We start from the raw sequence: 26,280 nt of genomic DNA, 5'->3' as shown, positions 1-26,280 counted from the left end.
TCTGCCTAGCTTTCAGAGGATGTATGGAAATCACTGCAGTGTCCTATGGAAAGGGTTGGCTGAGGGGTGTAGAGCGTGTAAGAATCACCTTTTATTTCTTTGAGAGTGCAGAATGACTGGTAGAAGTTCCTATTTCATAGGCCAAGGAACTCAGTGAGGAGAAACATTTCCCTCTGCTGACAAAATTCTGATTGGCCTACTTAGAAGTTCCTTATTTATTTATATCTCCTCACCATGGTTAATATCCCAGATTAACCTAGCTCTCAAAGTGTGGGTGACAGACCAGGGCATCAGCATCACCTGAAGGCTTGTTAGAAATGCAGAATCCTAGACTTATCCCAGACCTAATGAATCAGAGTCTACATTTTAATCAGATCTGTAGGTAAGACCTGTGGGTATTAAGTTTCTATGTAAATGTGGGTCTGTGTCTGGGCTGTGCATCTTGTCCCATTGGCCTATTTGTCTACAACTATTTTAATAAATGTGTAACACATTTTCTTAGTTCCAAGAAGTTTATAATACATCTTGATTATTTTATTAAAAAAAAAAAACCTTCTGATAGGATTCAGAAAAACAATACCCTAGAATATTTTAAGCTGAAATAACTTGAGGAGATGACTGAAACAGGAAGGTCATGCTCACCTTTCCCAGCCCTTCTTCCCCAAAGCAGGTCATAAAATCTGGGAAGGATCATCTGACCTTCCCCTGCAGCAGGTCCTAAGACCCTCATTGAGAGGCGCCCTCTGTAGACTTGGAGGAAAAAGTATCCTTATCTCCAAAGATCCCTCCTGAGTGACTTGGTGCTGTCTTCAAGATAATGAGTGAGTTCTTGTTCTGTGTTCACGTGAGATTTGGTTGTTTAGGGTTCACAGACAAGAATCTGAAGAAATAGGCCTTGCAAACATTCCCCCAGTTCATTACCATTAGCTCATACCCTTTTTGCCCTACCATTTTTCTCCACATTTTTTCTGGTCTTCATCAAACCTAGCTTAAAGATACACAGATTTATCCATTTCTTCAGGTGTTCATTTTCTTGTGAAGGCTTTTATGTCACATAAAACTTATTAAATAAATTTGTATGCTTTCTCTTGTTAATTTATATTTTATTATAGGAACCTCAGCCATAAGCCTAAGGAAGGTGAAGGAAAAGGTGCTGTTTTCTTCCTTGTATTACCTGCCCGCGACCCATATTGTTTTTCATGTTAAATGGTATTAAATTGATTAATTTCTGCAATTTGATTATTTTGTGTAAATTTCAGAATGAATTTGTTAAGTTCATGAAATCTTTAAGGGAATTTGATTAAATTGCACTGAAATTAGGGATTATTGACATAGGTATCTTTACAGACCATAAAAAGAGTTGATATCTGTTTGATAATGCATAGTCCCATGTCTCTTTCTTTAATTTGATTTTTTATAACTTTGTAGGAATCCATCGTTGGATTGGATCCATCCTCATTTCACTTTATAACATAACTCCAAAGAGACTGTTATTTTAATTTTCTTGGGGGGTGTTTATACATTGTGGTTCTTATATAGCTTGGATAGTTTAATAGTGGTATTTTTTAATGTGCTAAGGAATGCTATAAAGGGTGTGAGTGACTCTAGGGACAAGTGAGAAAATATTTAAACTATGGGAGGGGAAAAGACAATCCAGGTTAGAATTGCCAGATAAAATACAGGACACTTTATTAAATTTAACTTTAGATAAACAATAAATTTTGTTTTAGTGTGAGTATGTTTTATACAATATTTGTGAACTTGTCAGGGTAATCAGCAGAATAGCTTAGCTAGAAAAGAAGATATTATTGCAATTCCAACAGGTAGAGACAATGGAATACTGGAGTCAGGTCATACTGGCTCATGAGAGAGCTGATTGTTAAATTTCTAAGAGTTTTGTGAGTCAGTTGTTAAGCCGTTGGTAGCTCAAAATTAGTCATGGTAGGTGCATGTACACCAGAGAAACAGGCCCCTTTCCCAGCTGTTTAGCATCGATCAGCACATCAGTGGATAGAGCTGAGTTGGCCAAATTATGAGTCTTGAGTTCCATTCTAAGGAATGGGCACCTGCTAAAGATTTTGAGTAGGTAGATAACACAGTTAAAAAAATATATCAGGAAAATTAATTTGATAGCAGTGGGTTTGTGAGACAGGTTAGAGTGAAAGAGATTGAGTCAGGAAATTCTTACAATGAATCAAGTTTGAGGTGAATAGACTTGAGCAAGAAAGATGACAGGAGAGAGGAAAGAAGTTAAATGCTAAGAATATTGGAAAAGGGAGGATTTGAAAGAGTTGTGACTGTCTTTTTTCGCTCAATCTCTATGTCTGCAGATGTTTGAGTATAATGTTTCAAGCTTGAGAGAAAGGGAAAATGTTGGTGTACTTGGCAGATAAATAATGATGTTCAGGGAAGTCCATTTGGGAATAGATGTGGCAGTAGAGGCTGTGAATAGATTTGCTCTAATGAAAACTGTGTCAAGAGAAGAGAATGAAGGGACTGTTAATTAGTGGAAGTCCCTTGTGTTTTTTGCTCTTTTCTTAATGTCATATTTCAATGAAGTAAATTTATATACAACCAATGCATAGATTTTAAGTGTGTAGATCTATGAGAGTTTTAAGACATATTTACATCCATGCAATAAACATCTTAAGGTTTCCTCATATCTCCAGTTCCCTCTACCCCAGACATAACCACTGTTCTGACTTCCATTATCATAGATAATGTTCTTGAATTTAATTTCAATAAAATCATGAAGTATATTCTCTTTTGTGTCTGGGTGCTTTCATTTAGCATAATGATTTTGAGATCCATCCATGCTTTCATGTGTGTGAGTAGTGTTTTTTAAATTAACAACTACAGTTTATAATATAAATATACAATTTGCTCATCCATTATCCTATTCATGAATATTTGGGCTGTTTCTATTTTGGGGCTATTATAAATATGAGTACTATAAAGATTTTTGCACAAATATTTTTGTGGGCATGTAGCTTCATTTATCTAGAGTATATAACTAGGAATGTAATTACTGTATCATAGGTTAAACCTATGCTTAACTTTAAAAGAAACTGTCAAAGAGTTTTTCAAAGTGGTTGTATCACTTTACACTGTCACTAGCAAGGTAACAGAGTTTCAGTTACTCAACATTTTCACCACCTTACTAATATTTTGTATGTACATTCATAAAAAATATTGGATATTGGTCAATAAATTTCATTTCCTTTTTTGTGCTATATCCTTGTGAAGTTTTAGTATCAGGGTCGTGGTGGCCTCATGTATTTGTCCTCCATATTTTGCAAGTGTGTAGAATTGATATTATTTCTTCCTTAAATGTTTGGTAGAATTCATCAGTGAAGCTATCTGGGCCCAATGTTTTCTCTGTGGGAAGATTTATATTTACAAACTCAATTTCTGTAACATATATAGGACTATTTAAATACTTTATTTCTTTTGGTTTCACTTTTGGTAAGTTTATCTTTTGAGGAACAAGTCCATTTTTATTTAATAATTTGGTAAGTTCCTTGTTATCTAAGAAATTTAGAACTTATTTGCATGAAGTTGATTATAATATAGTCTTTTTATTCTCTTACTATCTGTATAATCTCCAGTGATATCTCCACTTACCTTTCAGTTATTGGTAATTTTGTTTTATCTCTTTTTTGTCTTAATCAGTCTTCTTAGCATTTTATCAATTTCATTAATTTTTGTCAGAGAACAATTTGACTTTGCTGATTTTCTTAATTTTTGGTTTTCTATTACATTGATATCCACATTTATCTTTATTCTATTACTTATTATATTTACTTTTGCTTAATGTGCTTTTTGTTTTCCATCTTTTCAAAATGAAACTTTAGATGATTAATTATAGATCATTTTTTCTTTTCTAACATAAGCATTTAAAGTTATAAATTTCCCTCTAAGCATACTTTAGGTGCATCCCATAAATTTTGAGATATCATGTTTTCCTTTCCATTCAGTTCAAAATATTTCCCAAATTCTCTTGTAATTTTTCTTTGTTCCAGGAATTATTTAGAAGTGTGCTGTTTAATATCTAAATATTTGGGGGAATTTTCTAGATTTTTGTTATTGATTTCTAATATAATTACTTTATGTTCATCAGAGAACATATTGTATAATTTCATTTCTTTTAAATTTATCAAGATTTGTTTTATGGCACAGCTTATTATTTATCTGGTAAATGTCCCATGTGCACTTGAAAAGAATGTGTTTTGTTATATTTAGGTGAAGTGTCCTAAAAATGTCAATTAAGTCTAATTGCTTAGTGGTGTCTTTCAATTAAAAAAATTATTTCAATAGTTTTGGGAGAACAGGTGGCTTTTGGTTACATAGATAAGCTATTTAGTAGTAATTTCTGAGATTTTGGTACACCCATCACCCAAGCAGTGTACACTGTACCCAGTGTGTAGTCTTTTATCCCGCAATGCCCTCCCATCCTTCCCCTTGAATTTCAAAGTTTATTATATCATTCTTATGCCTTTGTGCCCTTATAGCTTAGCTCCCACTTATATGTGAGAACATATGATATTTGGTTTTTCATTCCTGAGTTACTTCACTTAGACTAATGGTCTCCAATTCCGTCCAGGTTACTGTGAATGCCATTATTTAATTCCTTTTTATGGCTGAGTAGTATTCCATAGTGTATATGTTGAGTTTGGGTTTGGATTGTTCTTGTTTCTCTAGTTCCTTGAGGTGTGACCTTAGATTGTTTATTTGTGCTCTTTCAGACTTTTTGATGTAGGCATGTAATGCTACGAACTTTCCTCTTAGCACTACTTTTGCTGTATCCCAGAGATTTTGATAAGTTGTGTCACCATTATTGTTCAGTTCAAAGAATTTTTAAATTTCCATCTTGGTTTCATAGTTGACGCAAAGATAATTCAAGAGCAGGTTATTTAATTCCCATGTATTTGAATGGTTTTGACAGTTCCTTTTGGAGTTAATTTCCAGTTTTATTCCACTGTGGTCTGAGAGAATACTTGATATAATTTTGATTTTCTTAAATTTATTGAGACTTGTTTTATGGCCTATCATATGGTCTATCTTGGAGAATGTTCCATGCACTGATGATTAGAACATATATTCTGCAGTTGTTGGGTAGAATGTTCTGTAAATATCTGTTAAGGCCATTTGTCCTAGGGTACAGTTTAAGCCCATTGTTCCTTTATTGACTTTCTGTTTTGATGACCTCTCTAGTGCTGTCACTGGAATATTGAAGTTCCCCACTATTATTGTGTTGCCGTCTATCTCATTTCTTAGATATAGTAATAATTGTTTTATAAATCTGGGAGCTCCAGTGTTAGTTGCATTTTTATTTAGCATTGTGATATTCCTGTTGGACTGATCCTTTTATCATTATATAATGCCCCTCTTTGTCTTTTTTAACTGCTGTTGCTTTAAAGTCTGTTTTGTCTGATATAAGAATAGCTACTCCTGCTTCCTTTTGGTTTCCATTTATGTAGAATATCTTTTTCCACCCCCTTACCTTAAGTTTATGTGAGTCCTTATGTGGTAGGAGTGTCTCTTGAATCCAGCAGATACTTGGTTGGTGGATATTTATCCATTCTGCCATTCTGTATCTTTTAAGTGGAGCATTTAGGCCATTTACATTCAAAGTGGGTATTGAGATGTGAGGTATAGTTCTATTCATCATATTAGTGTTTGTCTAAATACCTTGTTTTTTTTTTTTTCATTGTGTTATTGTTTTATAGGCCCTATGAGGTTTATGCATTAAGGAGGTTCTATTTTGGTGTATTTCGAGGATTTGTTTCAAGATTTAGAACTCCTTTTAGCATTTCTTGTAGTGCTGACTTGGTAGTGGTGAATTCTCTCAGCATTTGCTTGTCTGAAAAAGACTTTATCTCCTTCATTTATGAATCTTAGTTTTCCTGGATGCAAAATTCTTGGCTCATTATCAATTTGTTTAAGGAGGCTAAAGATAGGACCCTAATCCTTTCTGGCTTGTAAGGTTTCTGCTGAGAAATCTGTTGTTAATCTGATAAGTTTTCCTTTATAGGTTAGCAGATGCTTTTGTCTCACAGCTTGACTTCAGATAACCTGATGGCTAAGTGCCTAGGTGAATATCTTTTTGTGAATTTCCCAGGTGGTATTTGAGCTTCTTGTATTTGGATGTCCAAATCTCTAGCAAGGCCAAGGAAAATTTCCTCAATTATTCCTTCAAATAAGTTTTTCAAACTTTTAGATTTCCCTTCTTCCTCAGGAACATCAGTTATTCTTAGGTTTGGCCATTTAATAGAATCCTAAATTTCTTGGAGGCTTTGTCCATTTTTTAGATTTTTTTTTTTGTCTTTGTCTGATTGGGTTAATTTGAAAGCTGAATCTTCAAGCTCTGAAGTTCTTTCTTCTACTTGTTCTACTCTACGTTAAAACTTTCCAGAGCATTTTGCATTTCTCTAAGTGTGTCTTTGATTTCCCAAAGTCGTGATTAGTTTTTATTTAATATATCTATTTCTCTGGAGAATTTTTCATCCATATCCTGTTTTTTTAAAAAATTTCTTTAAGTTGTTTTTTACCTTTCTCTGGTGTCTCCTTGAGTAGCTTAATAATCAACCTTCTAAATTCTTTTTCTGGCAATTCAGAGCTTTCTTCTTGGTTTGGATCCATTGCTGGGGAGCTAGTGTGATCTTTTAGGGGTGTTATAGAACCCTGTTACCAGAATTGCTTTCCTGGTTCCTTCTCATTTGGGTGGACTATTTCAGTGGAAAGATCTGGAACTCAACAGCTGCTGTTCAGATTCTTTAGTCTTATGATGTGATCCCTTGATGTGGTTCCCTCCCCTTTCTCCTAGGGATGGGGCTTCCTGAGAGCCAGACTGCAGTGATTGTTGTTGCTCTTCTAGGTCTAGCCTTCCAGCGGAGCTACCAGGTTCTGGACTGGTGCTGGGGAATGTCTGAAAAGAGTCATGTGATATGATTTGTCTTCAGGTTTCCCACCTGTGGATACCAGCACTTGGTTTGGTGGAGTTGGCAGGGGAATGAAGTAGACTCTGTGAGAGTCCTTCATTGTAGTTTTGTTCAGCATTCTGGCTTTCTTGAATGCTGGTTATGCTAACAGTGAAGCTGTCATGTGGGCAGACTAAGGACCTCTGGGTAACCAGGATATGCCAGGCAGTGGTATTAGCTGTTGTTTTCTCCTTCCTGGGAGCAGGGTTACTCTGTCATGCATTGCTGTAATAGCCTCAATTGGTTGGCCTCCTGCCTGGAGGTGATGCTTTCAAGAGAATACCAGCTGCAGTAGTAGAAGGGGGATATAAGTTTGCCCTAAGTTAGCCAGGTAGGTATTCTGGTTTGTCTGGTGATGAGCAGGACCATAATGCTCCAAAGAGCTTATGTCTTTTGTGTTCAGCTACCAGGGCAGGTAGAGAAATGCTACCAGGTAGGGAAAGGTTTAGACAGGCCTGACCTCAGACCCTCCTTGGGCAGGGTTTGTCACGGCTACTGTGAGAGATGCGAGGATGGTTCTCAGGCCAATAGGGTTATGTTCCAGAGGGGATTATGGCTGCCTCTGCTGCCATATAGTTTGCAATGGAAGAGGGGGATAGCTGGTAGTGAAAGGCCTCAGCCAGTTCCCACACAGTTGGCAAGGCCAGTCTCATTCCCACAGTACCCCGCTAATAGCACCAAGTTTAGATCCAGTCAGTCTGCACATGGAACTCAGACCTCGCCCCAGGCCTAAAGCTTCCCCACTGAGAAAGCAAGCACTGTTTTCAGGCCTTGTCCCTCCCTGTCTGCCTAATGTTGGTGGCAGCTCCTGTGCTTGTATCTGCAGCAGTTCCTGTTTGCTCCCCGAATTCTGCTCAAGACAGTTTGTTCCCGGTCGAAATTATTACAAAATTCAGTTGGAAGCTTCTTTTACCCCATGACCCCTCCCTAATTCCACTGGCTGCCTTCCCCGAGGGCCCCTGTTAGATATAGTCAGGGATGGCTTCCCTGGGCTCAAGTTGGGGACTGGGAGTGCCTACAAGGCTCTTCCCACTGGTGCTTCTACTTTTATATTTTGCTGACTCCCCAAATTTGTTTCAGCTCTAGGTAAGGTTAAATCCTTCTTCTGTGACCTGGCTTTCAGAGTCCGTGGTGGAGATGTGTGTTCAGAGGCAGATTTTTCCCCTCACACTTTGGGTACTCACAGTGTTTCACATCTCGCAGAATTTGCAGTGGCGTGCTGCTTCTTTCAAAGGATGTGTGAGATGTGTGAATTCTTTTGGTTGTCCTGGTATGTTCCCACATTGGTTCTTGGAGAAAACATTCACGTGTGAGTCTCCATACGCTGTTCTGTGTGTCCAAGCAAGAGTTGCAAGTTAGCTCTGCCTCCTATCTGCCATCTTCCTCCCTTTCCCTGCTCAAGTTTTCCAAATTAATTACTGACTTTATGTCTTCTTGTTCTATCAATTATTAAGAGAAGGGTATTAAAATTTTCAAGTATAATTATAAATTCTTCTATTTCTTTTTGCAGTTCTGTTAGTTTTTGCTTAATGTGTTTTGAAGCTCTATTATTAGGATGATATACATTTAGAATTGTTAGGTTGTCTTAATTAATTGATTCTTTCATTATAATTGAATGCCCTTTATTCCTGGTAAAGTTACTTGTTCTGAGTAATATTTTATGTGATGTTAATAAAGTTACTCTAGTGTTCTTCTGGAATAACTTTTTAAAACCTATTACTTTTGTCCTACCTGTATCTTTATTTTTAGAGTAGATTTCTTATAGACAGGATATTGTAAGTGCTTTTAAAAATTAGGTTGGACATTGCTCTTTTGTTGCTGCCTTTTTTATGAGGGTGTTTGTTTAGACCATTTACATTTTAAAAACAGCTTTATTTAGATATGATTGGCATACAATATAGCTAACCCATTTAAAGTGTACAATGTAATGTGTTCCAGTATATTCACAGGATTGTTCAACCATCATCATAGTTTCATTTTGGAGGGACCATCTGCATCTAATATAAATACTAATATGATTGGATTCAAATCTGTCATCCAGCTATTTGTCTTATTTTAGTCTTGTGGGTTTTGTTCCCTCTTTCTCTTTTCTTCCTGCTTTTGGATTATTTGTTAGTGTTCCATTTTTGTGTTCACTATTGGCTTATTAGTTCACTAAAAGATTATTAGCCATACATCTTTGTTTTGCCATTTTAGTGATCACTGTAATCATTATAATGTGTATTTTTAACATATCATAGTCAAACTTCAAATATTATATCACATCACATATGGCACAGTTCAGATTCACTCGTTAACAGCTCTGCGACTAGAAAGGAAAGAACTCTTTATTCCCAGCTCCAATTTGAAAAAAAATCTCACGAAAAGGCTCTTAATAGCCTGGCTTGGGTCATATGACTATCTGTGGCCCGAACACTGTGGCCAAGGATGTAAATTCTTGTAGGAGGATGGTAGTTTTAATTCAAAATATGGATTGAGGGTGAGGAAAGGAGATTTCCCTAGTGTTATTGAACCTATAGATTTACATTTTTATCAGAAGTAAATTTTCAAAATACCTGTAATGAAATCCTACATCTTTATTAAAGTGATTTTTCTTTTTCTTTTGTTTTAGAGACCACTTATTGCTCTTTTACTCAGCCCAGAGTGCAGTGATCACAGCTCACTTTAACCTCAAGCTCCTGGACTCTAATAGACTCACGCCGTGACACCCAGGCTAATTTTTAATTTTTTCATAGAAACAGGATCTTGCTATACTGCCCAGGCTGGTCTCGAACTCCTGGCTTCAAGTAGTCCTCCCACCTCAGCCTTCCAAAACACTGGGATTACAGACATGAGCCACTGTGCTTATCCAAAGTGATTTTTCAAAGTCTGTGATGACTACTCAAGACATGGAAGACTCTTTTGGAATACATTTTATAAATGCCAGTAAGATTGCTTGATAAATAAGGCAGAAACACTTAGAAGATTAAATGTGTAAAATGATGATCCCCCCATTTATGCCTTACATTTTGTCCAGTTGTAGTAGCAGCCTTTGCAGTTCACTATAACTCCCTTTACCTTGAACTTTCACTAAAACTGCAGTGCTCATGGAAGCTATGTTTGTGCTATGTGAACCAGACCCTGTTGTTATAGCCAACTGGCCCAATATTACACCCAACTCAAGCTGGGGTGATCAGATTCTCTTTTGTGAAATTTTTAATTTGGGGTTTGGAACTAATTAATCACTGTCTCACACTGGAACTCTAACAAATAAACCATAGCTGCCAGGGAGTATGGTTTTACAATGTGGACTGAATAGCAAGGAAAGCCACTGTGAAAAGAGGAAGGAATGAGACCAGTTGAGGAAAGAAGCAGAAACAGAGAAACTGTCATGACCTCTTTCCATTCCCGATTCCAGGCTTGGCTACATTCTTATCCTTGGGGTCCGTGAGACATACAGTATATTCCTTAAAATTCATTTCTACTTTTGTTTAAGCTGGCTTGAGAGGACTTCTGTTTCTTGCAATCCAAAAGTCTAGGCCAAAACTTCAAATATACAATTTTGGAAGAATTTAAGAAGTATTTGTCAGTTCAAGTACTATCTTAAGGATGAATAAAAGGCATAAAAACTAGGATTCAATTTTATACTAATTCATGACAAAGTTTTAATGTTTGTGGACAATGTATCATCTCTTTGGCAAAGTTTTAAAATAAAATTTTAAGGGGGTGAATGATGGGTGGTCACTTGGTGGGTACAATGTGCATCACTCTAGTGATAGATGCGCCAAACGTCCTGCCTTCACTGCAATGTAATACATCGATGTAGCAAAATTGCACTTGTACACTATGAATATATAGAAATTTACAAATCAAAACAAAAAATAAATAAAAATTTAGGTAAAATATTAAATATATCAAAATAAAACTAAAATGCCATCCTGCTTAGTAAATAGAACATTAATAATCTCCTGAAAAATTCCAGGTACTCCTCCTCAATTTCATCCCTCTCCCTGCCCCAAAGACAGCCACTAGACTGAATTTTGTATCTATCATTGTTTCCTTTCTTTAAATAGTTTTACCACATCTGTATGTCTCGCTAGAAATACAATGTTTAGTTTTTCATACTTTTGAGCTTTATGTTAATGGAATAATGCTCTATGCTATGAATACCTCTTTGCTCAACTTTATACCTAAGAGATTAATTACATTTTGGTGTACAAATCTAATTCATTCATTTTCACTGCTGTATAGATTCCTGTTTTACAACTATGGCACAGCTTATCCTTTATCCCTTCAGTGAGGAGTTAGAAGTGGAATTTCTGTGTTGTAGCAGTGGTCCCCAACCTTTTTGGCACCAGGGACTCGTTTCGTGGAAGACAATTTTTCCATAGACCAGGGGTTGTGCAGGGGATGGTTTTGGGATGATTCAAGCACATTATATTTATTGTGCACTTTATTTCTATTATTATTGCATTGTAATGGGTAATGAAATAATTATACAACTCACCATAATGTAGGATCAGTGGGAGCCCTGAGCTTGTTTTCCTGCATCTAGATGGTCCCATCTGGGAGCGATGCGAAATAGTGACAGATCATTAGGCATTAGTTAGATTCTCATAAGGAGAGCACAACAAAGATCCTTCACATGTGCAGTTCACCATAGTGTTCGCGCTTCTGTGAAGATCTAATAGAATCACTGATCTGACAAGAGGTGGAGCTCACACAGTAATGCAAGCCATGGGGAGCGGCTAAACACAGATGAAGCTTTGCTCACTTGCTTGCCACTCACCTCTTGCTGTGCGGCTCAGTTCCTAGAGGTTGAGGACCCCTGTGTTGTAGGATATATACATATTTAAATTTTTAGGTAATGCCAAGTTTTTCTTAGAGTGATTGTAGTATAAATGTACCAAAATGCCCTTTGCTCTACATCCTTGTGAATTTTTGGCATGTTCTGACTTTTTATTTTTCCAATCTAATGTATGCAAAATTAAATCCCATTTTTTTTAACCTAACAAATATTCATTAAGTGCTTGATAGAGACGTATCAGTGAATAAAACAGACAAAATAAACAAAAACAAAACAAAATCCAAAGCCCTTGCCCTCATAGAACTTACATTCTAGTGGAGAATACACACAGCAAATAAAATATATATGAAAGTTATTTAGTGTTGTAGTATCTGGTAAGTGCTAAAGAGAAAATTAAAACAGAGTGGGACTAGGTAGTGCTGGTGCTGGGGTGGGACTGAACTTCAATAGAGTGGTCAGGTGGGCATTTGAACAAAGACCAGAAGGAGGTGGAGGAAGTTATACCAATAGCACTGTTGTGTTTTGTTTGATGTATCAATCAGAGTCTAGTCCGGGAAGCACAGTCATGATAACTATTACAAGATAAAGAATTTATCATTGCAATTAGAGCTTACATGAATGTGGGAGGAACCAGGGACGTGAAAGGCTAGAAGGAGTTGAGGGGTCAGAGATGGCTAGTCCCTAACCAGCTTCCCACAGCACTGGCATGAGGGGCAAGCTAAAGCTTGCAGGGCGATTGATAAATCAAGCACATCCTGCTGAGAAAGTAGGACCATAAGAGGAAGTTTGTGAAGAGGTGCAGAGGAAACTCTTGCTTCTGTGCAGAAACTGTCTGGTGGCTCCACAGCCAAGCATTTGGTTGAGGGGCCTGGGCCATTGACTACTGGGCCAGTAGTGAAGAAGAGTTGGTCACAGCTCTTGGTTAAACTATAACCTGTGGGGTACCTTTGCATTTCTTCATCACTAAGACCTTCAGAGAGTTATAACCATTTCACATCCACCTTCCAAATATAGTGCAAATTACTATGTTTTATCAACTCTAATCAATTATGATATAAGGACAGTGACTCTGGGAAAAAGAGCTCCCAGCTTAACTACGTTGATACAAGATAATCTAACATATCGAGTTAGTGATAAATGAGGTTGCCCATACTTTTATATATTCAATGGTCATCATTGCTTTTTCTTCCTCAAAATGTCTAAGTTCTTCGTGCATTTTTCTACTGGATTGTTTGATTTTTTAAAATTGATTTTTAGGAGTTTTTACAATATTTTGATTGTCATTCTTAGTCCATTATATGTGTGGCAAATAAGTTATCCCAATTTGTAGCTGGTAATTTCACTTTCATCATAGCATCCTTTAAAGAACAAAGATCTTTCTCTTCATTTAATTTCACTTAAACTTTTTTTCTTATGGCTTGCACATTTTGTATGCTCTTTAAGAAATCCTTCCTTAACCAAAGGCATACATTTATTCTTCTACAATGTCTTCTTAAAGTTTTATAATTTTCCTAGTATAATGCTTGCAATGAACTTTTGTAAATAGCGTGAGATGAAGATACAATTTCGCTAATCTTTTTCCTTATGGAGATCTAATTGTCCCAGTGCCATATCTTAGAGTTCATACTCACTGATTTGCCCTGCCTGCTCTTTCATAAAGCAGATTTATCTATATTACTATGGTTCTATTTCTGGATTCTCTAATCTGTTCCATTGGTCTTCTGTCTCTCTTTTAACTAACATTATATTATTTTTATTATAGCCATATAAAACGTCTTTCTATCTGGTAGATGCAGTCTCCTCAGCTTGTGTTTCTTCAGGAGTGTTTTGGCGATTCTTGGTTCTTCGTGTTTCTCTATTTTAAAATTGTCCTGATTAACGCAATAAAAAAGTTCTATAGAATTTCGATTGAGCCGGGCGCGGTGGCTCAAGCCTGTAATCCCAGCACTTTGGGAGGCCGAGACGGGCGGATCACGAGGTCAGGAAATCGAGACCATCCTGGCTGACACGGTGAAACCCCGTCTCTACTAAAAAATACAAAAAACTAGCCGGGCGAGGTGGCGGGCGCCTGTAGTCCCAGCTACTTGGGAGGCTGAGGCAGGAGAATGGCGTGAACCCGGGAGGCGGAGCTTGCAGTGAGCTGAGATCCGGCCACTGCACTCCAGCCTGGGTGGCAGAGCGAGACTCCGTCTCAAAAAAAAAAAAAAAAAAAAAAAGAATTTCGATTGAAATTATATAAAATCTCTAAGTCAACTGGGGAAATTGACATGTTTTTATTACTGAGTCTTTCTATCCGTAAATGTGATATCTCTTAATTTATAAAGATCTCATTTAATGTATTTCAGTAACATTTTATAATTTACTTCATAAAAATCTTGTGTACATTTTGAAGATTTATTCCTAGGTATGTTATTTTTGTTGCTGTAGTGAACAACACTTTAGAAAATTATATATACATTTTATATTTACAAATTATATCTATACATATGCATACATATACACATATATATATCTAAATATACATATGTATTTTGTATAGTTTGTTGCTGGTGTATAGAAATGCAATTAACTTTGACTTTATATCCAGAAAACTCACTAAACTAATAAACTTTCTTATTAATTTTCATAATTTATATGGAAATTCTTTTGAATTTTTCAATTAGACAATCACATCATCTACCAATAATACCAGATTTTTTTCTTTCTGATCTTTACTTTTTTATTCTTTACTTTTTCTTGTCTAGGTTTTTCCATGTATCTTTGAATTGATGAAGTGAGAATGGACATATTTGTATGGGATTTGAAGCTCTTAATATTTTACCAGTAAGTACATAATTTTTTGTACCTACTTTTTGCAAAAGTCTTTTATCATTTAGTAGCATCTTATTCTATTCTTGTTTTCTTGAATCATAAAAATAAAAATATATGTTAAATTTTATTAAATAAATTTTCTGCATCTATTGAGTTGGTCCTCGTTTTTTCTGCTTTTAAATTATTAATGTGGTAAATTATATCAGATTTTCTAATATTAAACCAACTTTGCGTGTCTAGGATAAACTCTACTTATTCATGAAATTTTCTTTTATACATTGACAGATTTGGATGCTAATGATTTGTGATTTCCTTTGGTGTACTATTCTTATCTATTTTGATGTTACAGGTGTATTAGCCTTACTCAATGAGTTGGGGAGTGATATGGTTTGGATCTGTGTCCCCATCCAAATTGTTATCCCCAGTGTTGGAGAGTGGGGTATGGTGGGAGGTGATTGGATCATAGGGATGGTTTCTCACGAATGGTTTAGCACCATCCCCTTGGTGTTGTTCTTGTGATAGTGAATGACTTCTCATGAGAGCTGGTTGTTTAAAAGTGTATGGCACTGCCCTCACTCTAGACTGAGAAGATTTTTCTTTGCACTGGAGAGTTTTAGTCTATCTATAGTTATTTTGATTACTGATATTCGTATTTATTTCTGCCATATTCTTTACATTTTTTCCACCTTTTTAGTTTTCTTTCTCCTTTCTTGCTTCTTCTTTATTGTTTTTCTTTCTATTCTCTTTCCATATTACCCTATATTTGGATAGAGAACATAACTTCTAAGGTGTATTTATTTGGTAGTTGTCTTTAATATTTGAATATGGTCACTTAACTTATCAAAGCCTATAGTTAATCAGTACCTTTTCCCTCCTCCCAAATTAGACAAACACCTTAGAACACTTTAATCATCATCCTTTCTGCTTATACTTTATGTTTTAGTGGATGATATTTTAGTTCTAACTGTACAAGACAAATTATTGTTATTGGTGTACACAGTATTAATTTAGATCAGCATTTCTCAGCATCAGCACTACTGACATTTTGGGCAATAGTTGTTTGTTGTGTGGAGCTGTCTGATACACTGCGAATGTTCAGCAGTAGGCCTGGCTGCCACACGGGATGCCAGCAGCACACCCCTCCCCCAGTTGCCACAAGCAGAAATGTCTCCAGGTATTGTCAAATGTTCCAAGGGGGGAAATTGCTCTTGGTTCAAAATCACAGATTTAGATCTACCCACTTATTTAAAAGTATCTTTTTTTTTTTTTTAACTGCTCTGTCATATTTCACACTTCCATAATTTTTCTTCTCCCTAAAATAAATAATTTAGAATTTTCTTTAATGAGTCTATAGGGCAAAAGGTAACAAATCTGTTTTGGTTTGGTTTGGTTTCTGGTAAATCTGAGAAAAGTCCCTATTTTTTCCTGTGTTTTAAAGTGATAATTTATTGGATTTATAATTCTGGATTGAGAGTTACAGTTGTCCCTCAATATTCACAGGGCATTGGTTCCATGACTCCCTGCCAATATTCAAATCTGAAGATGGCTGAGTCCTCATATAAAAGTTGTAGTATTTGCATATAACCTACACACATCCTTCCATACACTTTAGACCATCTCTAGAATTACTTATAATAGCTGATATACTGTAAATGCTATGCGGTTGTTATACTGCGTTGTTTAGGAAAGAATTACAAGGAAGAGAAGTCTATACACGTTCAGTACAGTTACAATCATTCTAGGCTTAACTACATTTTCCATCCAGGGTTGGTTGAATCCGCCAATGCGGAAGCCGCAGATACAGAGGTCCAGTTACATTTTCTTTAAGCTCATTGGAGGAATCATTCTATTGTTTGGTGACATTGTGGTTGTTGAAAGTAACAGCTATCAGTCTAATTGTTATTTCTTTTAATATAATGTCTTCTCTCTGGCTTGTTTGAAGAAAACTTTTTGTCATTTGTATTTTTAAGTATCACTATCATTATGTACAGGAGTATAATTCTTTTTTTCTTGTGATTTGTTGGTATCTCTGAATCTGATAATTGGTATATTTCAACAATTCTGGGAAAGTCTCAGCTGTTATCTCTTTGAAAGTTGTTTCTTCCTATTATATTTCTAGAAGCTAGACAAATGGTAGATAACTTTAGAGAATTCTTACTTCATTTTAACCTTTGCCACTTCCTTACTTTCTTGCTACTAAAATATTTGGTACATTTTATTCACCACTTTTAAAAACAAAAACATTTCTAGATTTGTAGTTTGTGATATTACTGGAAATCAAAGTCGCAAAGTTAATTCTAGTGGACTTAAAATAAGTCAACTATAATACTTATCCTAAACTTGTTTCTTACTGTAATTCTTTAGTTGGTCCCTAATATCTGAACTACAGGGGATTCCTTTATACCCTCTATTTTGCTTTAATATTGTAAAATATAGACTTTACATTTTAAAAAAGAACTAATTCATTATGCAAATGAAGATTTTGCCCTTGTTTTGCATACAAAATAGCCTTTCTCATAAGCATTGATAATCTCTCTCTTCATGACAAGACAGAAGAGAAAGTCTGTGTAGACCCTCGTTAAGAATGGCGTCTCCATGGATAATGGGGTTAATCTTCAAGAATAAAAATGTATTGGTCTCTCATTTGAAATGGCTTTTGCATAGTCCATTGGGAGTACTTTGGGGTTGAAAATCTTAGTAAAATTATTTTTGCTTCCTTTACTTATGTTTCATACTCTCACTTATTTCTCATAAGCATTGTGGCCATATCTATGTGGCCTAAATGTAGACGTCAGGATATAAACAGCAATAGTTTGTTTGAAAGTTTAGCTAAGTTCCATCCTCAGGGGTTTTTTGTTATTTTTATTTTGCTATCTACAACTGTAGTATTTGGTAGTGAGAAATTGAATAAGTACCATGAGAAGAAATTTTCATAAGAATAGAAAATCTTTCAGACAAAATTTGCCGAGAATTGATTCTTTTTCTACCTAACCCCTAAGCTATCTCTTGCTACTGTTTGTAAAGTTAAAGAAGTTCTGAGAGGTCACTGCAAGGAGTTAAAGGACTATTTAATGTGGCTTTGTGACTGTTAGCTGAGTTTCCATATTTCCATGATATTTAGTTTTGTATACCCAGGATAGAGCTAGTTTCCATATCATAAATGAAACATCAAGGCTCAGATTAGCAAATTGTTGGTCTAGTGTCACATTGTTGAAGAATAAAGAGCTGGGTGGAGGCCTAAACCAAGATCTTTTCCAAGTTTGTTAATATAAATGTTTCCTAAATTGTGCCTCACGTAATCTTTTTTTAAAAAATGAGATGTCAACAAGTATTCCTCTGAGGAAGGGTCAAGTAATTTAGGCAATCCTGGTTTAAATTTTAAAGTATTTTTTAAAAGCATTCTTGATTTAACTTGTTATTAGTTATGTGTTTTGTAAATGTCTTTCCTCATTCTAAGCCGCGTCTTTTTACTTTTATACAGTGTCTTTTGATGAATAGAAGTTATAAATTAAACAGTTGATTAATTTATTAATGCTTTTTTCATAGTATACGCTTTCAGTGTTTTGTTTTAGGAATTCCTCCATACTCTCATGTAGTGTCATATATTCTCCACTAGAAATTCAATGTTTTGCTTTTTTTGTGTGTTTTTTGAGACAGAGTTTTGTTCTTGTTCCCCAGGCTTGAGCGCAGTGGCGAGATCTCAGCTCACTGCGACCTCCGCCTCTTGGGTTCAAGCTATTCTCCTGCCTCAGCCTCCTGAGTAGCTGGGATAACAGGCACCAACCACTATGTCAGCTTATTTTTTGTATTTTTAGTAGAAATGGGGTTTTACCATGTTGGGCAGGCTGGTCTTGAACTCCTGACCTCAAGTGATTCACTCACCTAGGCCTCCCAAAGTGCTGGGATTACAGGTGTGAGTCAACACACCCGGCCTGTTTTGCTTTTTACATTTAGTCAATATACAATATACCTAGAATTGATGATAATATACCTGGAACTGATTTGGTGCTATAGTGTGAGATAAAGATCTAATTTAATTTTTTTCCCATATGGATAAATAACTGCCCCTGCAACATTTGATCACAGACCTTCAGGAGTTACCTCCATCATCTGTGGAATTTCTACACATTAGTGATCTGTTCTGGCCTCTCTATACTGTGACATTTGGTTATTCTGTCGTACATATGCCAATACCAGCACTATTTGTAATTGAAAAAAAAAACCAATCTAAATGCTCAAGAGGAAACTAGATAAATAAATCGTGGTATATATGTACAACTAAGTACTACACAACAGTGAAAATAAACTTGAGCTACACACATTAAAATCTCATAAATATAATGTTGAGCTCCTCTCCTCAAGAGAATTATCAAAATAATACCTAGAGCATGATACCATTTTTGTAAAATTAAAACAGTAAAAAATAGTATATGTTAATCCCAGCACTTTGGGAGACCAAGGTGGGCGGATTACCTGAGGTCAGGAATACGAGACCAGCGTGGCCATCACGGTGAGGCCCCGTCTCTACTAAAAATACAAAAAATTAGCTGAGCATGGTGGCTGGTGCCTGTAGTCCCAGCTACTAGGGAGGCTGAGGCAGGAGAATTGCTTGAACCTGGGAAGCAGAGGTTGCAGTGGGCCGAGATCACACCATTGCATTCCAGCCTGGGTGACAGTGTGAGACTCTGTCTCAAAAAACAAACAAACAAAAGTATACCTTTTGTTTAGGTATATATAGAAACGTAATAAAGATATTAGTAACAGCATGAACAATCTGTATAACATTCAGAATTTTGTTACCTCTGAGAGAGGGAACAGGTATGATGACAGAAGGGTATACAGAGTTGCCGACTGTATTTGTAATATTTAGTTTGTAAGCTGCTAGGTAGGTTTATTTGATCATTCTTTACATCTTCTTATGTCTTAAAAGTTGTCCTAATGTTTTACAAATAATAATGTAAGATGCCTTTATTGCAATAGTTCTCAGGGACTTTAATTTGCTAATAGGCTTTGTGTTTATCCAAAAAAGGGGGCATTCTATGAGTGTTTCCCAAGTTTAATTGAGCATGAAACCTTTTCTTTTTCCCCCCAGGAACATCTATTGGTATTTTGGGTGTTAGTCTTGTTTCATGAATCCCAGATTCAGAAAATATACATTAGACCATACTGCTTATACAGATGAGACAAATTCAAGGTCTAGTCTTTCTTTTTTTTTTTTCTTTTTAATTATACTTTAAGTTCTGGGGTACATGTGCAGAACGTGCAGGTTTGTTACATAGGTATATACGTGCCATGCTGGTTTGCGGCACCTATCAACCTGTCATCTACATTAGCTATTTCTCCTAATGGTATCCTTCCCCTAGCACTCCCAACCCCTGACAGGCCCCAGTGTGTGATGTTCCCCTCCCTGTGTCCATGTGTTCTCATTGTTCAACTCCCACTTATGAGTCAGAACATGTGGTGGTTGGTTTTCTGTTCCTATGTTAGTTTGCTAAGAATGATGGTTTCCAGCTTCATCCATGTCTCTGCAAAGGACATAAACTCATCCTTTTTTATTGCTGCATAGTATTCCATGGTGTATATGTGCCACATTTTCTTAATCCACTCTGTCATTGATGGACATTTGCGTTGGTTCCAAGTCTTTACTATTGTGAACAGTGCCACAATAAACATACATAGATTCAATGCTATCTCCATCAAGCTACCATTGACTTTCTTCACAGAATTAGAAAAAAAAACTGCTTTAAATTTCATACAGAGCCAAAAAAGAGCCCATATAGCCAAGACAATCCTAAGCAAAAAGAACAAAGCTGGAGGCATCATGCTATCTGACTTCAAACTATACTACAAGGCTACAGTAACCAAAAGAGCATGGTAATGACACCAAAACAGATATATAGACCAATGGAACGGAACGGAGGCCTGAGAAATAACATCAAACGTTTACAACCATCTGATCTTTTACAAACCTGACAAAAAGAAGCAATGGGGAAACGATTCTTTATTTCATAAATGATGTTGGGAAAACTGACTAGCCATATGCAGAAAACTGAAACTGGACTCCTTCTTACACCTTATAGAAAAATTAACTCAAGATGGATTAAAGACTTAAATGTAAGACCTAAAACCATAAAAATCCTAAAAGAAAACCTAGGCAACACCATTCAAGAGATATACATGGGCAAAGACTTCAGGACTACAACACCAAAAGCAATGGCAACAAAAGCCAAAATTGACAATTGGGATCTAATTAAACTAAAGAGCTTCTGCACAGCAAAATAAACTGTCATCAGAGCGAATGGGCAACCTACAGAATGGGAGAAAATTTTTGCAATCTATCCATCTGACAAAGGGCTAATATCCAGAATCTATAAGGAACTCAAACAAACTTAGAAAAAGACAAACAAGCCCATCAAAAAGTGGGCCAAAGATACGAACAGGCACTTCTCAAAAGCAGACCTTTATGCTGCCAATAAACAAATGAAAAAAGTTCATCATCACTGGTCGTTAGAGAAATGCAAATCAAAACCACAATGAGATACCATCTCATGCCAGTTAGAATGGCAATCATTAAAAAGTCAGGAAACAATAGATGCTGGAGAGGATGTGGAGAAATAGGAATGCTTTTACACTGTTGGTGGGCATGTAAATTAGTTCAACCATTGTGGAAGACAGTGTGGCGATTCCTCAAGGATCTAGAACCAGAAATACCATTTGACCCAGCAATCCCATGACTGGGTATATACCCAAAGGATTATAAATCATTCTACTATAAAGATTTAGTCTTTCTTTAGTGTCTCATCAAGTTACAGAAGTGCTTTGAACTCAGCAGGATAATAAAGGAGGTGTAGTGCATGTGGTTTTTACTTTAGCATCTTGCTTCAAGTTCGTAGCTATTCCTATGGCTTTAATTTGTTGGGTACATTCCCCTCACACTCCATTCTATGGAGGTGGTCAGAATGCGTAAAACAGAGAAACCAACAAAATGTAGTTTCTAGGTGGTGAGCATACAGATATAATATGACCTCCTCTTTGTTTCCACAGTGCAATGCAAATAACACATAGTGTAGAGAATGTCTGTTACAGAAATAGGGGCAACTGAAGGCATTCATTGATCAAAACTCAATTGTTACAGATAACATTATTCCCCTATTAATAGAGTATTTTAATGATTGGATCATTTTCACAAATAAAATTGATATATAGAACATGTAATTGTTTGTAATGGAAGTAATTGTAATGACACCTTGTTTTAACTAGTTTTTATAAATATAGGAAAATGAAGCTGATTCTTACCTTGTTTTGCAATAGGAATGCTTTATCTGGCAGATTTTTTTTTACATGAATGTATAAATAAAACAGCTGATTTGACCTGGCAAGCTTCAATTCCAATCCAGCATACTTTTCCTATTTATAAAGTGCAGTAAAAATGTTGGCCTTTAGAAACTGATAGTCCCTGGATGTGCAAGTGCGGTAAAGACTTTTTGTTGTTGTTGTTGTTATTGCTCTTAAAAAAAAAAAAAAACTGTAGCAAAATCCTAACAGAAAAACTCCAAAATAAGACTTAGTGTAATGTCTGTACTCATATTTAAAAAGGGACAAATTATTTTAAGATGGCCTTTTAAAGGTTATGGCCCCAAATGGTGACTGTAAGTCTTGTGCAGTCTAGTATATGTGCTACTACAAGCTTGCTTCAGGCTCATAAATCTTACATTATTTGGAGTAAGTGTAGACACTCCGAAATGAATTTAGAGGCAAATATGAATGTGTTTCTGGACATGGGCTTGGTGGAGAGAATGCTGTGATCATGTGTCAAAAAATTCTAATCATCTGGTCTTATAATGAATGGATTAGTTCCTCCATTCTGCCAATAGAATATGAGTGTATGAAAACTTTGAAGTGTGGGAGGCAACTGCAAAGAAAACAATAAACTGTGCATGTGAGACTGGCTTGATGCTTGGTGATTAAGAGATGAGGGCCCCGTGGGTCAGCTCCCCATAGGTACAAACAGATGTTTGCACTGTTTCACAGCTGCTAAATATGATATAAATCCAAAGAATTTTTCTTGTTTTTATAAAGGAAAAAATACCCAGACAGCAAATTTTTGGTCATTCAGATACTCTTACCAAATGACATCTGGTTTCTGTACTGCTTATTTAAGCAACCTAAAAAAAAAAAAAAAAAAAAAAAAAAACCTTTGCCAAGAGGAGGAACTCTAAACTTTCAGTCCTTCACCATACATAACAGTACAGTTTAAATTACACTGTAACAGGCAGAGTTCATTCTAAGCAATGCCATTTCTTTATTCCTTAACTAGTAAGTTTTACTTTTAATAAAATGGGTTAGATATTATGTAATTAGTTAAGGGAAATCTGTGATGAGGTTACATGTAGAATATCCTAGGATTGCAATCCTAATGATGGCAAAGAAAATGAATTAATTGTTTCCATATGTTAAGAACGGTGGTGAGCAAAGTTGAACTGTACAGTTACCTAAAATAAAATGTCAGCAATATAGCAAGACAGTATTTTGACTTGCATCAAGGTGAGAAAACATGAAAGGCAGAAAGGAAGCAGTGACAGGTTGGAGGTCAAGACAGAAATGAATCTTAATAAAAGACTTGCCTAAATCTTTAGAGAAGAACCAGATTTTTGCCATCTAAACATCCATTATACTTTCAAGTTTATATGCGAAAAATTTTGTTCATTACTGTGCTCAGCAGCAAATATCTTTCCATTGATTGTTCTCCACAAAGGTGTCTATGTTGACATATCAAATGCCCAAGCTTACAGGCTTGCCTTCTGAATTTTTTCCGCCTCAATGTTAATGACTGACATTGATCTATGGTTTATTTTGAGCTTTCATTCAATGCATCTCCCAAAACTTAGCACTGAAACAGAAAATGTGATAATTCCATAACAAATTTGGCAATTAACAGCATTCTTCCTTTTCGGTTTTACATCATTATTTGGCCTGTTACTGTAATTCCAGTCTGATATTAATAAAGAGAAACAAGGAGTCTGACAAGTCCAGCTTCATGGGAGATTCCGCACCCAAAGATTTGCTAGGTCTGTACAGTATTCAAAATCCTGTCCAATGGGAGCTGCCCAGAGTGAAGATAATATACTGCCTGGACCTTTCTTTGGCTCCTTTGAAACAGATCTGTTTATTTCAGGGGGTTACTAAGTTCTTGCCATTATGTGATATAGGGTCTACCAGAGCTGACTTTGCAGGAGGATAATAATTTGTTCTATTGTGTTTTACTTTGTAAGTTTTGGTTATGAGTTTGGGCTTGGCATGTGTAATGATTTTGGTTTCAGCATTGAGTCTAATTCACTGGTTAATTTGCCTTTTCCTTTTTAGTCTCCAGCAGGAATGTTACCTTCCTCCAGATTTCATGATGAGGTTTACTCTATCTCTAGCGTCCATCACTTCTGTGTTTACTAACTCTGAGAAACCTCTCATGTCAAACTTTCTCATATATACCATCTGTGTATGAAAGTCCCAGGTGGGGGCTCATAAAAGAGGTTTCATGAAATCATGGCTGAGGAGTCTTGTATTCAGGTTGACATTTGACTGTGCATAGCTAAATTTCCCACCCCCCAATCTCCCATGCCGAGTTCTCCTTATCACTAACAGCTTCCTATTGATGTCACTAAGACTAAATATGCGAAGGAAATATGAAGCTCTTCATTCCCTGAGAACCAGGATATTTAGGTTGTGCAAATCCCTGAACCCTAAAATGGATGTAATCAGCCCAATTCACATAATAAATATCATGTTGCAAGGACACACATGTGCTGGAACAGATAGGGAGATTTCATTTTAACTTTTAAATTTGCAAAATTATACCCCGTGGGCCATCAATTTTTCTTGGACGCTCCAGGGACTTCATGCCAAGAGGAATTCCTGAGTTTACATTCAGTAAGTTTATGCTCTTTGTTGGTAAGGGTTCAGTTTATTCTCCATTATCAAATATATCATATTTCACCTCCTAGAACCCTATTGGAAGCTCCTAGCTATTCTTCCTGCCTCCATTTCGCCCAGAGTTTTTGAAGAATGGTCTGGTAATTTTTTGCAAAATCTGTTCCTATTTTTTCTCTTCCATTTCTCCTATCCCTCCCAACCATCCCTTTTTCCCTCCCTCTCTTCTTTTCTCTCCTCCTTCTTTCCTGTTTCCTTCCCCTCTTTCAAAGAGCCATTTAACATATAGTGATTCTCTGCAGAATCTCATCTAAATATGAGAGGATGACTGAGATTAAGTTTTTTGTAATTAAATGTTTTATTTTGAAATATTTATAGATTTACATTCAGTTGTAAGAAAGGGAGATACCATGTATACATCACTGTTGCTCCAATGGAAATATCTTGCAAAACTATCATACAATGTCACAACCGGGATTGTGACATTAATGCAGGCAAAATACAGAAGATTTCCATCACTACAGTCATCTCTTATTTTGCTCTTTTATGTAGCTACAACCACAACCTTCCCATTCCAACTCTCTTCTTAACCACTGGAAATCACTGTCAATCACTAATTGATTTCTATAATTTTGTCATTTCATGCATGTTATATAAATGGAATCATACAGTATGTAACTTGTTGAGATTGACTTTGTTCACTCAACATAATTCTCTGGGTATTCATTCAAATTGTTTCATGTATTAGTAGTTTGTTCCTTTTCATTGTTGAGTAATATTTCATGATATGGATGTACCATGGTTTGTCTTACCATTTACCTGTTAAAGGGCATCTGGGCTGTTTCCAGTTTTAGGCTATTATGAATAAAGCTGTTTGAATATTTGTGAACATAAGTGTTTATTTCTGTGGGATAAATGCCCAGGAGTACAACTGCAAAGTTACATGGTAGTTGTATGTATTTTTTAAAGAAACTGCCAAACTGTGTTCCAGGGTGTCCATCCCTGCCAGTAATAACATAGAAGTGATGTAGTTTGCCTGCTTTTATGGTGTTGTTGCTATATCTTGTTTTAGCCATTCTGACAGGTACATAGTGCTAGCTCTTTGTGATTTGAATTAACACTTCCCTAGTGGCTAAAGAACTTGAATATCTTTTCATGTGTTTATTTGCCATCTGTACATTCTCTTGGATCAACTGTCTTTCACTCAGTTTTTAATTGGATTTTAAAAACTTTTACTGTTACTTTACATATATATCTTATTTAATTCTCAAAAAAGACTCTTGAAGGCCACATGGTTAAGAGACAGGGTCTGGATTTGAATCCAGGTTTCTGTTACTGTACTGTTTGTTTCTATACTCTGTTACAGTCTTCTGGTGTTTTGCCTCCATGCCCATACAAGGTCAACTTCTCCATCCACTATTTCCTGAAGATTGACTAGCTTCTATGGCTTCTATTGCTACTGCTGAGGTGGAAGATTCCAAGTTTATAACCCCAGGGTCAAATTCTAGACCCATTCAAAATGCCTATGCGTGTACTAATGGCAACTGAACCACCTATGATCCAAGTTAAACTCTGTGACTTCTACCCATGGAAAAGCTTGCTCTCCTCCTGACTTTCTCATTTCTAATAACAGTGCCACCATCTTTTCTATCACCAATTCTAAACCTTCGTTCCCTCCCTTATTTTCCTTAAGCAGTCCCACCCTGCCCCAAGCAATTCATTGGGGAGTCTCCACATAGATTCTACCTCTGTGTTTCCATCTTCCAGGATTTACTAAAA

The 26,280-nt window shown here is 36.1% G+C and overlaps 1 long non-coding RNA gene across 2 annotated transcripts in view; it reads left to right on the top strand.

Moving 5' to 3' along the window:
- Positions 1-265: 265 nt before the first annotated feature.
- Positions 266-26,280, top strand: part of LOC135971665 (uncharacterized) — a 31,789-nt gene continuing 5,774 nt past the window's right edge. Inside the window, exons 1-2 of one of the 2 annotated variants that reach the window (XR_010587916.2) lie at positions 266-382; positions 14,511-14,589. This is a non-coding gene — a long non-coding RNA (uncharacterized lncRNA). Of the gene's footprint in view, positions 383-14,510; positions 14,689-26,280 lie in introns of those variants that run through there. The other variant, XR_010587915.2, reaches the window with a different exon arrangement.

This window comes from Macaca fascicularis, chromosome 7 (genome assembly GCF_037993035.2).
Source record: "Macaca fascicularis isolate 582-1 chromosome 7, T2T-MFA8v1.1".
Taxonomy (NCBI): Eukaryota; Metazoa; Chordata; class Mammalia; order Primates; family Cercopithecidae; genus Macaca; species Macaca fascicularis.
Note: the sequence above shows the minus strand (reverse complement) of the source record. Positions and strands in the feature narration are given on the sequence as shown.